General features: G+C 39.6%; 1 pseudogene; it reads right to left on the reverse strand.

Moving 5' to 3' along the window:
• LOC149219825 (uncharacterized) overlaps positions 1–12,789 on the reverse strand; it is a 40,012-nt pseudogene extending 27,223 nt beyond the window's left edge.
• Between the last annotated feature and the right edge of the window lie 550 nt (positions 12,790–13,339).

Below are 13,339 nucleotides of genomic sequence, written 5' to 3' on the forward strand. Positions count from 1 at the left end.
AGAGTAACTGATCTACCGATGGGGGTACCTTGGGATAAGGAGGAGAGAAAACTGGGTCAGAAAGCTAAGAAGGAGTTCTTTTTGCTAGAGGAACAATTCTTAGAAGATAAGAATGGAGTTCGAAGGACCAGCCTACAGTCGTTCTAGAGTGAGGTCAGCCTCCAGATTATGAAGTATATCACGTGCGAGGGGCGATTTAGCATCGTGTATGGATATCATTTCCGGTTGCTCACAGAACTTAGACACCAAATGGACCTACCCTCAGAGAAAAAATCGAGCCTTCCTTACTTCCTCCTGCAGTCCATGACTGAGTGTGCCACCAAATTGAGAGAGGGAACGCCAGACCAGATAGCCCAGCATGGACTCATTAAGCTCTCGTGGAAGATGCACTCCACATGTACACCGTCCCTCTCTCCTAGGAAACCTTTCGAAATTTGACTAAGGATGATGACACCCGAATTTTGGCTGAGGAGCTCACCTCCTCCAGCAGCGAGGAGAAGGAACACATTCAAGCAGAGAGGAAAGGTAAAGGCCAAGAAACCCTAGCCAAAACACCAAAGAAAGAACAGAAGGGAAAACAAGAGAAAAACCAAGCTGCCAAAACAGAGGGTGACAAAACCACACTAACACCCAGGGAGAAAAGACTACAGAGCAGGGTGGAAAGGACTGAAAAATTCCACGTCATTGAGGGCACCTCTAAGACAGCCTCAGCAAAGTTAAAAGAAAAATCACCCTCAGCCAAGCAGGCTAAAACGGTGCCGTCTGTTTCTACAGGAAGGTTAAAAACGGCTTCTACAGGAAGCCAGAAATCAGCCACTACAGGGCTTTCTACAAGAAGTCCTGAGAAAGGAAAACAGAAGGAGAAAATGGCCAAAATTCTTGCTAGGGAGGCAACAACTGTGTTGGCCACCCTAAGTACCTCTCCCAAGCCAAAGGAAAAACGAAAGAGGGAGACTCCTCTGTATTTCAAAGCGAGGAGAAGTGTAAGAATTAAAACCGGCAGGCCCCAACCTCCATCCAAGGACCCAATTACCATTGAAGACACCCCTACCTCACCAAAGGAGAAGTCCCCCTCCAAATTATCAGTCACTTATGAGCGGGGGAGCCCGAAGACAACTACCTGGAGGGAGAGAATGGAAAGGTTAGCTTCAAAAACCCCTCTACAGGATGCTAAAGCCGTTCCACAGGAAACATTGGCCAGGCTCAAAGAGACCGAAAGGATGGAGAGGGAGGTAGCCACATCACCACAAAGGGAAGAAGAGGTAGAGCACATTATGGAACCTAGCCCCCAGCCCAACTTGAGCTCTTATTATAACTTTTTGGAGGCTGGGAAAATTATTCCACATAAATTCACAGTGTCACTTTTCTTTGCACTGGAGGAAGAAAGAGTGAGGACCCACACATGGATGAGGATAGCTAAATCTAAAGGAGTAGCAGATATAGACCCCTTGGAGGAACAACTCAAGGAGGCAAGAAAAGAATTAGCTATGGCAAAACACGTGGGAAAGTGCCAGCGAGTATTTCTACAGGAAGAGAATGAGAAGCTCAAACTGCATCTACAGGAACAAAGGAAAGAAAGGGGCACAACATCAGAGGACACTACAGCAGAACCTCAAGACAAAGAAGGAATGCAAGCTGGTCTTGAGGAACTAAACCAGCAACTACAGGAAAGGGAATTGCAAGCAAACATAGAGATACAAGCTCTCAAACAGCAGGTGCAAGAAAAAGAGGCACAACTGGCCTGCATGGCCAGTTGGGCTATGGATGCTCTGCAATGTAGGAAGCCGGCCAAATCTTATGGCTTATACCTACGGGACCAGTGGCTGCAATTCCAAATTAATGCATTGGCACAGAGGGGTATCTCCCAAATCCAAAACCCCCAGTAGTTCATAGATTTATGCAACAGCAACTCAACAGAGGACAAGGCCAAGCTATCAGAGTTCTACCTCCATAATTTGGCCCTTCCAAACATAACTTCATGGGACCCCAACACAGTCGTGGGAGATATGCAGCTGATGGCATTTACCTCATGGTTAAACCATGAAGAAAAGAGAGCGATAGCGGTCAAAGATGTTATGAACTAAGAGTTACATGAACCACTGCTGATTAGAGCAGAGCCAGGGGACCCCACTGCATTGATATCAGCCCACCAACACCTAGCAACCAACTCTCAAGCTTTATTAAAATACATGGATCAGCAGGCTCAGGCTATAGCACATTTCGAGGATATGGAGTGATTATTAGGGGACAATTGTGTTCATGCTTGCACCCGAAGGTGGAACACATTGTCCCACAGCCTCAAAATCAGGGAGTATCACACTCCAACTAGAATGAGGGACGCCCTAGTACGGGTGCCTCTCTACAAGAAGTCCATGCATAACCTCCAGGCCAGCTGGATCGGCCTCAAGCTAAACCCACCTTTGCTTTTGGGATTGGTAGAAGGAAGCACAGAAAAATAAGAGCATAAGTAGTGGGAAGAGGTGGAGAAGAAGGCCAGATTCCATGATAGTGAGGAGGATACTACTTCAGAAGCCTGGGATGCGAGAGTGGCGATTAAAGCAATGAAAGACGAGGAGTTGGACTAGTTGCTCAGGGATGAGCAATCATTTTAGCAGGGGGGTGATGATGAGCCCCAAATTTGGTAACATTTTGGGCTCATTTGGCCTAATTATCCTTGTTCAATCCTTCATTTTTCATAACTTATGCATTATTTTTTAGTATGTTTATGTCATTTGTACGAATAAGGGTAGTCACTCTTCCTAGGTGGCTAACACGTGCTCATTTCAGGATTTTTTCACACATGTTGGAGCAAAACCGAGCAGACATGGGCTAGGAGACAGCCAATCTTGGGTTGAGGATTCGTAGGGGGGTTGTCTATGGCATTAAATAGCCTCCCTCGGGATCTTCACCCCCAACTCCGAGCTCCAAAGGCCACCAAAACCGGATCTAGAAGGCAACCAAACAGATTTTTTGGAAGGAGCTGTTCACTCACAGTTTGGGCAGCCAAGTCCCATGGATTTAGGAGGCCAGCTAGGGCCTCATGGTGTATAAATGTTAAGGCCTCAGCCTTCATGAGGGACTTTTGAAAAACTCTTGCATATTTTGCACTACAGTGCTGCTAGCTCTGTTTTGTTCTCTTGTAGCCATTGTTGGCATAACTCTTGACTTATGATTATTTTTTGATAATGAGAAGCAGTCAGATTTGATATCAACTCTGAGTTTTCTATAGAAGCCATAGCTCTCAGGGTCAAGCCCAACCTGAGAGCCTAGGGCCTCCTTCTTTGTATTGTTATCTTTCCTTTATGCATTGTGATTTTCCTTTTATGCATTTGAAACGTGGTTTTGTTGAGCAAGATTTAGTTGTGTTGGTTAAATAGGTCACTGTTGAGGAATAGAATTGCTTCAGATGTGTAGAATAGATTGATAGGATAATAATCGATAAAGCTCCAGAAAAAGGGGTTGTCTACACTCTCAGTTTCACCTCTCCCTTATTGGATCAGGGGCTGGAATTGCAGAAACAGTGCTGCCCAACAAAAACACTAGTTTGCTTGACCATGCAATCTTTGGTGTAATGTCTTCATTTGTAGAAGTTAGTCATGCATTCAGACCTTTTGAGATGTTTCTTTGATTAAGTGTTGTACATGGTTCTCTTTAGAAATAAAGCTGTTGTTCATTTGCTTCATTGACAGTTAGGATAGATTAGCTAAGATTTTGATTGTGTGCAGGACTTGGTTGATTCGGTTAAGTGTGCACCATGCAGGGCATCTCCATCACTCTCTCGTCCACCTAAGCTTCATCCAAGCCAGCTGCTCCATCCCCTAGTTAGGTTCCTCATCTCACAACTACTCTTCTGCCCACGTAACCTTACCTTCTTGCTCTTCCATTGTCTTAGCCTTCTTTAAGTCAAGTTAGCTTTCCACACCCTCTCATCACTTCATCCATCAGTCACTGGGTCATTTCAGACCCCTACCCTACCTCCCTATCCATTCATGCATCCTCTTTCACTCACCCATCCTCCAAAATCCAATTTTAGAACATCCTGTAGAAATCCCTGAAACATCCTGTAGAACCCCTGCAGACTTCCTGTAGAAGCTCACAAATGAGGTTGCTGGATAGCCAAACTTTGTGAAACTCTCCGGAAGGGTGTTAGGGACTCCTTAGACCCTCCCTGAACCTTCCCAACTTTTTCCAAGCATTTCTCTTCCTTGATCCACCCCTGCACAATAAAAAGCTAGTTAAAAAGCACATGCATGATAATTCTAATAACTTATTCAAAAATACAAAAAGATGCTTTCTTCAGATAGAGGTAGTCTAGACACATGTATTTTACCTTCATAGGAGTAATGGCATCTCTTTCAGTAGTTTGCGTTCTCTCCTCTGCGTCAGTAGGACTAGCTGGTAGAATTAGGGTTTGCTAGGGTTTATGTTACTTTCTGGCTTCCAGTTTCTTTCTGCAAGTAGATCAGTTTCCTTTGAATTAGCTTCCATCCATCAGTTAAAAAGCTTCTTCTAAGAGCTCATAGAAGTTGGATTTAGCCCCTAGCGAACTTGTGCCAGCTGACCAAGTGACAGTTGCGACAAGAGCTAGTACTTGTGCATACAGCACCGTCGCTTCCAAGTTTGTTACGAACTACCAGGTTGATAAAATTAAAGAAGGGAGTCCCAAGAGTTGCAGCACTATTGCTGCAATACTGGAGCCCACCACTAATGAATGTTGAAGAGTTGATTTCATTGCAATTTTTAGGCTCATACCTCAGAATCCTCCCTCCTTTATGATGTTTTTTTCTTTTCTAATGGTGAAGAATCTCCCTCCATTTTGAAAACCCTAGATGACAGGAAAATGGAAAAAATAGTGAGGAATGAATACAATGGTGAAATGAGGGAGTTAGGGAAGGGAAGTGGTGATAGGGAAATTTTTAGAGATGGGAAGGGATTTTAGAAATCTTATGAAGTTGAAATGGAGGGAAATGAATGAGGGAAAATGAGCAAGAAAATTTAAAAATAGTCCTAGCTAGGGAAACTGCTCAGTTTGATAGGTAAGAGATAGGGTTTGTAGGAAGATGAAGTAAATTGAAAGGAAATGTTTTGTTTGGTGAATGGAATGGTAATTTGTATGCAAACATAGGTATAGGATATCAATTTCTAGGGTTTTAATGTTTCCAGATGATTAAACCCACCATTAGAAAGCTTTTAAACATGAAATTGATACAAACCCTAGATGACTACACTAACCATCATTCCTTTGTTTTGACAAAATATAAGAGGGAGTTAAATGAATGTACTTACCTACAAGATGGCTTAGAGAAATAGAAAATGGAAATGCAAGCTTAAAATTTGAATTTGGGAAATTTTTGGTGAGTTTCAGGACACTTTGTCCTATGCGCAGCGTAGTTGACAGAAGCGCAATGCCAAAGCACAGAGCAATTCATAGAAGCACAGTTCGTCTCCCAGAAACATAGCGCAGTTCATAGAAGCGCAACATCTAGAAATTTCTTCCAATTTGAGCTAGAAAACCCGTGATTTTTCACTTAAGGAGGAAAGAGCTTGATGTTTGGGACTTTTGGGCTTCTACAGGCATAGTATGGTCCTCTTTTGAGTGAAAATGGGCCCCACATACATTTTTCAATCATGACTTCCACTCCTTTTTGAACTTTATCACCTTGGATATTTGTAACCTGAACTTCTTTTTACCTTTTTGAACAGTGACCTTTTTTCTTTTGGAACCTTGAGACTTTTGCAATGGTAGAAGATGGTAGGTTTAGGGTTGAAAATTTTAAAACCCAAAACTACCAGTTGTGGAAGATGCAGATGGAATATTATCTGTATCAGAAATATCTGTACTTACCATTGAGCAAAAAGGCAAAGAAGCTAACGAGTATGACAGACACATAATGGGATATTCTCGACAGAAAGGCACTTCGACCAATACGGTTGTGCCTAGCGGCATCGGAAACCTTTAATATTTCAAAGGAAACGACAACAAAGGGTTTAATGTCGACATTGACCAAACTATATGGAAAATCCTCGACCTCAAATAAGGTATATCTTATGAAACGTTTATTTAATATGAAGGTGTCAGAAGGTGGAACTGTTGCAGATCATTTAAATGAATTTAATATAGTTACCAGTCAGTTAAGTTATGTAGGGGTAAATTTTGATGATGAAATTAGGGCTCTGTTATTTCTATGCTCATTGCAAAAAAGTTGGAATGGTTTAGTTATGGCCATTAGTAACTATGTCTTTAGATCTAGTATATAAAGTTTGATGATGTTGTTGGTGCAATTCTTAGTGAGGAAATGCGACAGAAAAGCTCCGGTGAGACATCAGGTAATGCCTTGACTATAGAGACTAAGGGAAGAAAAATGTAAAGAGGAAAGAGCCCAGGATATCGTAGTAAGTCAACGAAAGGAAGATCCAAGTCCAGATCGGGGATAGTGTGTTGGAAATGCGGGAAGAAAGGACACCTGAAGAAAGATTGTAAGTCTCGAAAGGGAAAATAAGGAGAGACGCAGCAAGAAAACAATCGTGAAGCGAATGTGATAGGTGATGTCTTGCAAGATGCTTCCATTCTTTCATTAGAAAATATTATTGATGCCTGAGTGGTAGATTCAGGGGCCTCATTCCATGCCACACCTAATAGGAAACATTTTCATGATCATGTTCAAGGAGATTTTGGATACGTTCACTTGGGTGATGATAAACCTTGTAAAATCATTGGAATGGGTAAATTTTTCATAAAACAGTAGAATGGAAACCAATGGCTATTGGAGGAGGTAATGCATGTACCATACCTGAAGAAAAATCTAATTTCAATAGGGAAGTTGGGAGGTGAATGTTGTGTAACTACTTTTATAGATAAAACCTGGAAGGTCACTAAAGGATCCCTGGTAATAGAAAAATGACAAAAGGTTGGTACATTGTATTTATGCGATGGTATTTCTAATTATACTAATTCCTTAACCTATACAAGGGCAAATATAGCATTGTGGCATCATAGGCTTGGAACATGAGTGAGAAGGGGATGCATATTTTTCACTCAAGAAATTTTTTTCCAAGTTTGAAGCAATGTTGATTTGGAATTTTGTGAGAATTGTGTTTATGGAAAACAGAAGAAAGTCAGATTCCTAAGAGTTGGGAAAGAAAAGAAGAGTGAAAAATTAGAGCTTGTGCATACAGATGTATCGAGACCTACTCATGTATCATATCTCATTCGCTCTCATTATTATGTTAGTTTTATTGATGATGCAACTAGAAAAACCCAAATTTATTGTATTCGAAATAAATATGATGTATTTGATACTTTCAAGAAATGGAAAGCTTTGGTTGAGAATGCGATGGGGAAAAGGTTGAAGTGTCTTAGATCGGACAATGGAGGTGACTATTGTAGCAAAGAGTTTGATAAGTACTGTTCAGAGCATGGAATTCATAGAGAGAAGATAGCTCTAGAAACACCACAAGAAAATGGTGTGTCAGAAAGGATGAACAGGAGTTACAGGACAATCATGGAGTGTGCAAGGTGCATGGCATTGCATGCAGGATTGCCTCTACAATTTTGGGCAGATGTTGTAGATACAATTTTTTTATCTACAAACAAATGGCCTTCAAGTTCCTTGGATGGAGGTATTCCAGAGGAGGCATGGATAGGTAAAAAGGTAAACTACTCGTTTTTAAAGAATTTTGGTTGTGAATCCTTTGTCCTTATTAATAAAGAAAATAGAACAAGCTTGAGGAAAAATCAAACAAGTGTACCTTTATTTCATATGGTGTTAATTATTTTGGTTATCTCTTATGATTATGAAAATCACAAAATCATTAGGAGTAGAGATGTCATATTCAATGAAAAGGTTTTGTATAAGGATTAGCTGTAGGAAAAGAAATAGGAAAAAGAAAATAGAGAATACATGGTGCTTGGTGAGATCACAGAAAAAGTAAAGGTACCTGAAAATAATAATGATCAACAGCTAGAACAAAAACATCAACCACAACAACAACAGGCACCTCAAACACCTGAAAGTGGTGTTAGAAGATCTACTAGGATAAGTAGACCCCCTGAACAATACTCTCCATTATATTACGTATTGTTGAATGATTCTGGTGAACCAGAATGTTATGAAGAAGCAGGTCATGTATAAACCAGGAACACGTGGGAGCTAGCAATGAAAGAAGACATTGACTCCTTGGTACATAAATAGACTTGGGACTTAGTCAGGTTTCCTGCAGGTAAAACAACATTGCATAATAAATGGGTTTACAGGTTGAAGGAAGAATATGGAGGTAGAAAAAAGGTATAAATCTAGACTTGTGGTGAAGGGGTTTTCACAGTAAAAAGGTATATACTTTGATGTGATATTTTCTCTTGTTGTTAAAATGATTTCAATCAGAACTATTTTAAGTCTGGTAGCAACAAAAGATTTTCATCTTGAGCAGTTAGATGTAAAGACGGCCTTTTCTCCATGGGGATTTGGAGGAAGAGATATATATGCATAAGCCACAAGGATATGAGGTCAAAGGGAAGAAGAATCTAGTGTGCAGGTTGAAGAAGAGCTTGGATGGCTTACAATAGGCTCCAAGGCAGTGGTATCTAAAATTTGACAGGTTTATGTCTAAACAAGGTTATACTAGATGTCACTTTGATCATTGTGTTTATCTCAAAAGGAAAAATTATGGTAGCTATATTATGTTTTTATTGTATGTAGATGACATGCTTATTGCAGGTTCTAACATGCAAGAAATAATTTTTCTCAAAGAAAAATTGCAAAATTAATTTGCAATGAAGGATTTGGGTGCTGCAAAACAAAGTGTTGGTATAAGAATAAGTAGGGACAGGAAAAATCTCAAACTAACATTGTCTCAAAGTGAGTATGTACAAAAGGTGTTGAAAAGATTTAATATGCAAAATGCAAAACCAATTAGTACACCTTTGGCTAGCCATTTCAAACTCAGTAAGGAGTTGTGTCCCAAGACTTAGGAAGAGATGGATTATATGTCTAAAGTTCCATATGCATTGGCAGTTGGAAGCTTAATGTGTGCAATGGTCTGCACAAGGCCTGATATTGCACATGTAGTGGGAGTTGTAAGCAAGTACATGAATAATCCAGGAAAAGAACATTAGAGGGCAGTGAAGTGGATTCTCAGGTATTTGAGAGGTACCACATATCAAACATTATGCTTTGGTGGTTTAAACATCTATCTACAGGGATATGTTGATGCATGTATGGAAGGTGATAGAGATAATAGGAGGAGCACCACAAGGTATGTATTTACTGTAGGTGGAACAACTATCAGTTGGGTTTGAAAATTACAGAGTGTTGTTTCACTCTCAACAACGGAAGTAGAGTATGTTGCTACTACAAAGGCTAGTAAAGAAATCATTTTCTTACAAAGGTTTCTGGATGAATTGGGTAAGAAGCAGGAGTTGGGCAAGCTATAGTGACAGCAAGAGGGCCACTCATCTTGCAAAGAACTCAGCATTTCATTCTAAGACTAAACATATAAAACTCATGTACCATTTCATACGATCAGTGTTGGAAGATGGATAGTTGAAGCTGGAAAAGATAAACACTAGCCATAATCTTGCAAATATGTTAACATAAGTTGTAACTAGACAGAAATTGAGATTCCTCTCATCAATATCCAAGTGAGAGATTGTTGGGTGTGGATCCTAGTTATCTTCTTTATTCATAGGTATCATTGTGTTAGACCCTAGTTCATAACAGGGTGGCAATGCCACCCATTGTTTAATCATCATCAAGGGGGTCCAAGCGGGTGATATGATGGTAGAAGATATGTTTAATTTAGGGTTTTTTTTCCCTAGAAGGAAATGCCTCCCTATAGATTAGGGAATTGTATTGTGGTTGTGAATATGTGTATTCTGAGAGAGAAAGAGAGAGGAGACTATGTGAGAGTGAAGAAGAAATTATAACGGATCGGTTGTAGGTTGTATCTCTTCATTTTGCTGGATAATATAAAGGGAAGGACTAGATATTTCTCCATGGACATAGCCCAAATTGGGTGAATCACGTATATCCTTGTCTCTCTCTTGTTTTATGCATTTTCTGTCTTTGTGTTTCTGCACTATTTTATATGTTCCATTGCTCTATAATATATAATTTTCTAACATATGAACTCGATCATCCCAATCATCCTGATTCACTGAGAAGATCTTAGTAAGTCCTTTCTCTAAAATTTTATTAAAAGCTTTGACAACACCATTTGCTTGCAGATGATAAGGACTACGCTTAGGATGTTGTCTCATAAAATTTTGCAGTTGTACTCTAACTGCTTCCTTAATAAATTGAGATCTCTAATCACTGGTAAGGCTTATGGGACAACCAAATCTGGTGATCGTGTTTTCAAAAATAAACTGTGTTGCAATGTTAGCAGTCCAATCTTTAAAAAGAGATGCTTTTGCCTAACGTATCAGGTAATCTGTTGTAGTAATGATATATCTAGCGTGAGAGCGGTGAGTAAGTGGGTTGATTGGTCTAATGAAATCAATAGCCCATTTCTTAAATTCTTCCAATACCCTGATAGGATGTAGAGGCATCTCATCCCGTCATGATGGTCAACCAACCCGTTGACAAGCATCGCACTACTTTTCATATTCCTTGAAATCCTTAAATAATGTTGGGCACCATAGAATAGCCTGTACCACCTTCTAGGTAGTAGTTTTTCCTCCAACATCACCTCCAGAAACACCTACATGGAATTCCCATAAAATTTGATCTTTCTCATGATTCAATACTCAACACCTCAAAATGTGATCAAGCCCCAATTTATATAATTGGTCTGCAATCAACTAATAATCAGCATCTCAAACAACCATATGTTATTTCTACATAGGTGTATACTCCTCCTAGATTGGCCTGTTTTGAGGAATAGTGAAATATCTTCCAAACAATCTAGAACAACTTCAATGCGGAATAAATGAGCATCTCAAAACTGATCATCAACTAAACCTCCCGATTCTCCTGATTCAAGAAGAGATAAATGATTTTGTCCCAAATTTTTTCCCCTTGGAAAATTCGTAATTTAATTAATGATGAGAAATTACATTTTGTAGATGCATATGCATATTCAGAAAACTTTTTAATGACATGGCCGTCATCATCCAGAGTAGCAGAGTTCAAAAAAACTTGTTACCTTGATCCACGCAGGGAGGTAACAGTCCAAAATATACCATGATAAAAAAAATATAATAGAGACATAACTGTCCATAAGTGCGATATATATACAAAAATAAAATACCAAGTGCCCTACAAATCTAATCAATAATGTCCATAAAAGGTCAATGGTAGTTGTTAGAGCCTAGATTTGCCTCAGGCTGAAAAGACAAGGTTCTAGGTCCACATCAAACCACGCTCAGCCTCGTAGCTAGCCCTACGAGGAGAGGGGAGGGCTCTCTCCAGGTCAACTCAGTAAAAATACTCAATAGGGTCTGAGATGACTTAAAAAGAGAACTGATTTTAGGCTAGTAAATAGATATGAAAGAGAGGTAATTGATTAAATGACTGAATTTTCTAAGCTGTATGTGGCCAAAGGACAGCAGTAGCTGAGAAATAAAGTCAAAGATACAAATTATTTCGTGAGGCAAGATAGGCATGAGGTTTCGCAATCAAACTAAAAAGATATGGAGTGGACAGACGGTTGAGAAGCTGAAAAGGGCATATATAATGAATCCTTTTCAGACAGAATAAGACACACAGAGGATGAATGTTTTTCCCAGACAGAGCAATAAACTGAATTCTACCTTTCTTACTTAAACACATTCAGTTGGAAACGAATATGAATGAACTAAAAACATAATAATTTACTCATGAAAAAACAATAAATAAGCTCCACTATGAGAAAACAAATCGATCCAAATGGGGAGTTGTTACAACTGGAATTATAAAAATAGAGAAAGAGTCATCCATTTGTTCTAAAGACAGAACAGCGTTACATTTTTTTAGTTGAAAATATCTGATGGCCAATAAAAAGGTGTAGCGTGGATCCCATTAAATCGTGGCTAAAGACAAAAAAGGCAATTCGTTTCCTATCTTTCTGCATCTGTAGATATCTCTGTTTTATATTTAGTTTTTTGATCTTTGACTTTCCACTTTACATTTACCTTTTGAATCTGGGTCGATCTTTCACTGCTAACCTATTCTTATTCTTGCTCCTATCCCTTGACTCTATTTTCTTTGGCATTTCATCCCCTGAAATTTCAAGTGCACTGATGACATCTGCTTGGGTTGCAGTCTTTTTGCTTCACGGGCTTCCAACAATTTGAATTCTCTTTCCATCATATGGATGCATTCCACTTCAGTCATCTTAGCAATTTGATGCTGATATTTGGAAGGTGGTTCAAGAATCAAGTAATTTGTTTTGAACAAATACAACAGGAACACCTGGAACCTGCTAGAACCTTTAGAGGAGACCACCATCCTAAATTGCAACGAAGAAGTGCTCTGGATTATCTGCACCAACCATAGCCTCAAGGCACTCTTCAGCACTTTTAAGTGACTCATGATTGCGCCTTGCTGTCGTGAATCTACGAATTGCCAACATGGTTCCAGAAAATGACTCTCCCAGCATTTTCAGCTCCTCAATGACACATCTTGTGACAAAAACCTTGACATGTCCACCCAAAAGGCCAGAGAGAGTCTCATTGACTGTACCGAGACGAGATTCTAGCATATGGTGAATGAATGTGCCATCGCATAATGCTTTGTAGGGCTCCCTGAACGCAAAGCAGGCTTTGTAAAACCTCACAGTTCTCCAATTTTGCTTCTACTTCTTTACCCTCATCTTTCATTAAAGCTACCATCCAAACTAGCTTTCAAACTCATTATGATAAAGCTATATGTCCTCTTCAAAAAATCGAGACTGAATGGAAGCAAAAATAAAAAATAATGCCTTCTCTGAAAAATCACCCCTGAATCACGCCTATGTTTGCAAAAGGGATATACATGGGCGCCTCAAGATTATAGTGACTTAGCAATCAGAATCAACCTTGTGTTATAAAAGTACAGATCCGACTTCACCATATTATGTGTGGCGTTTGAAAATGGCCAAGAGAAAAGCCTCTACTCCAGACCATCATGATCAAACTACCCAGCATCAGAAAACATTCCAAAATCAGAGCCTTGAATGGAAGATTCTAATTGCGACTACAAACCACAACATCATCTGAGTTTGGTTCATCAATATTGTAATTTGCACTCCATGGAGGAACGGTTGCACATTCTAACATCCATGATGGATCTTTTGATGGTGTAACCGTAGAGGATGAAACGCACGTAACCTGTGAAGTGCAGCAATTGATTCCCTTACTGCAGATAGGGTTTCAAAATAGTGT

The sequence above is a fragment of the Pinus tabuliformis genome, chromosome Q (assembly GCF_031772625.1).
Source record: "Pinus tabuliformis cultivar Carrire ecotype Pingquan chromosome Q, CPIR1, whole genome shotgun sequence".
Classification (NCBI taxonomy): domain Eukaryota; kingdom Viridiplantae; phylum Streptophyta; class Pinopsida; order Pinales; family Pinaceae; genus Pinus; species Pinus tabuliformis.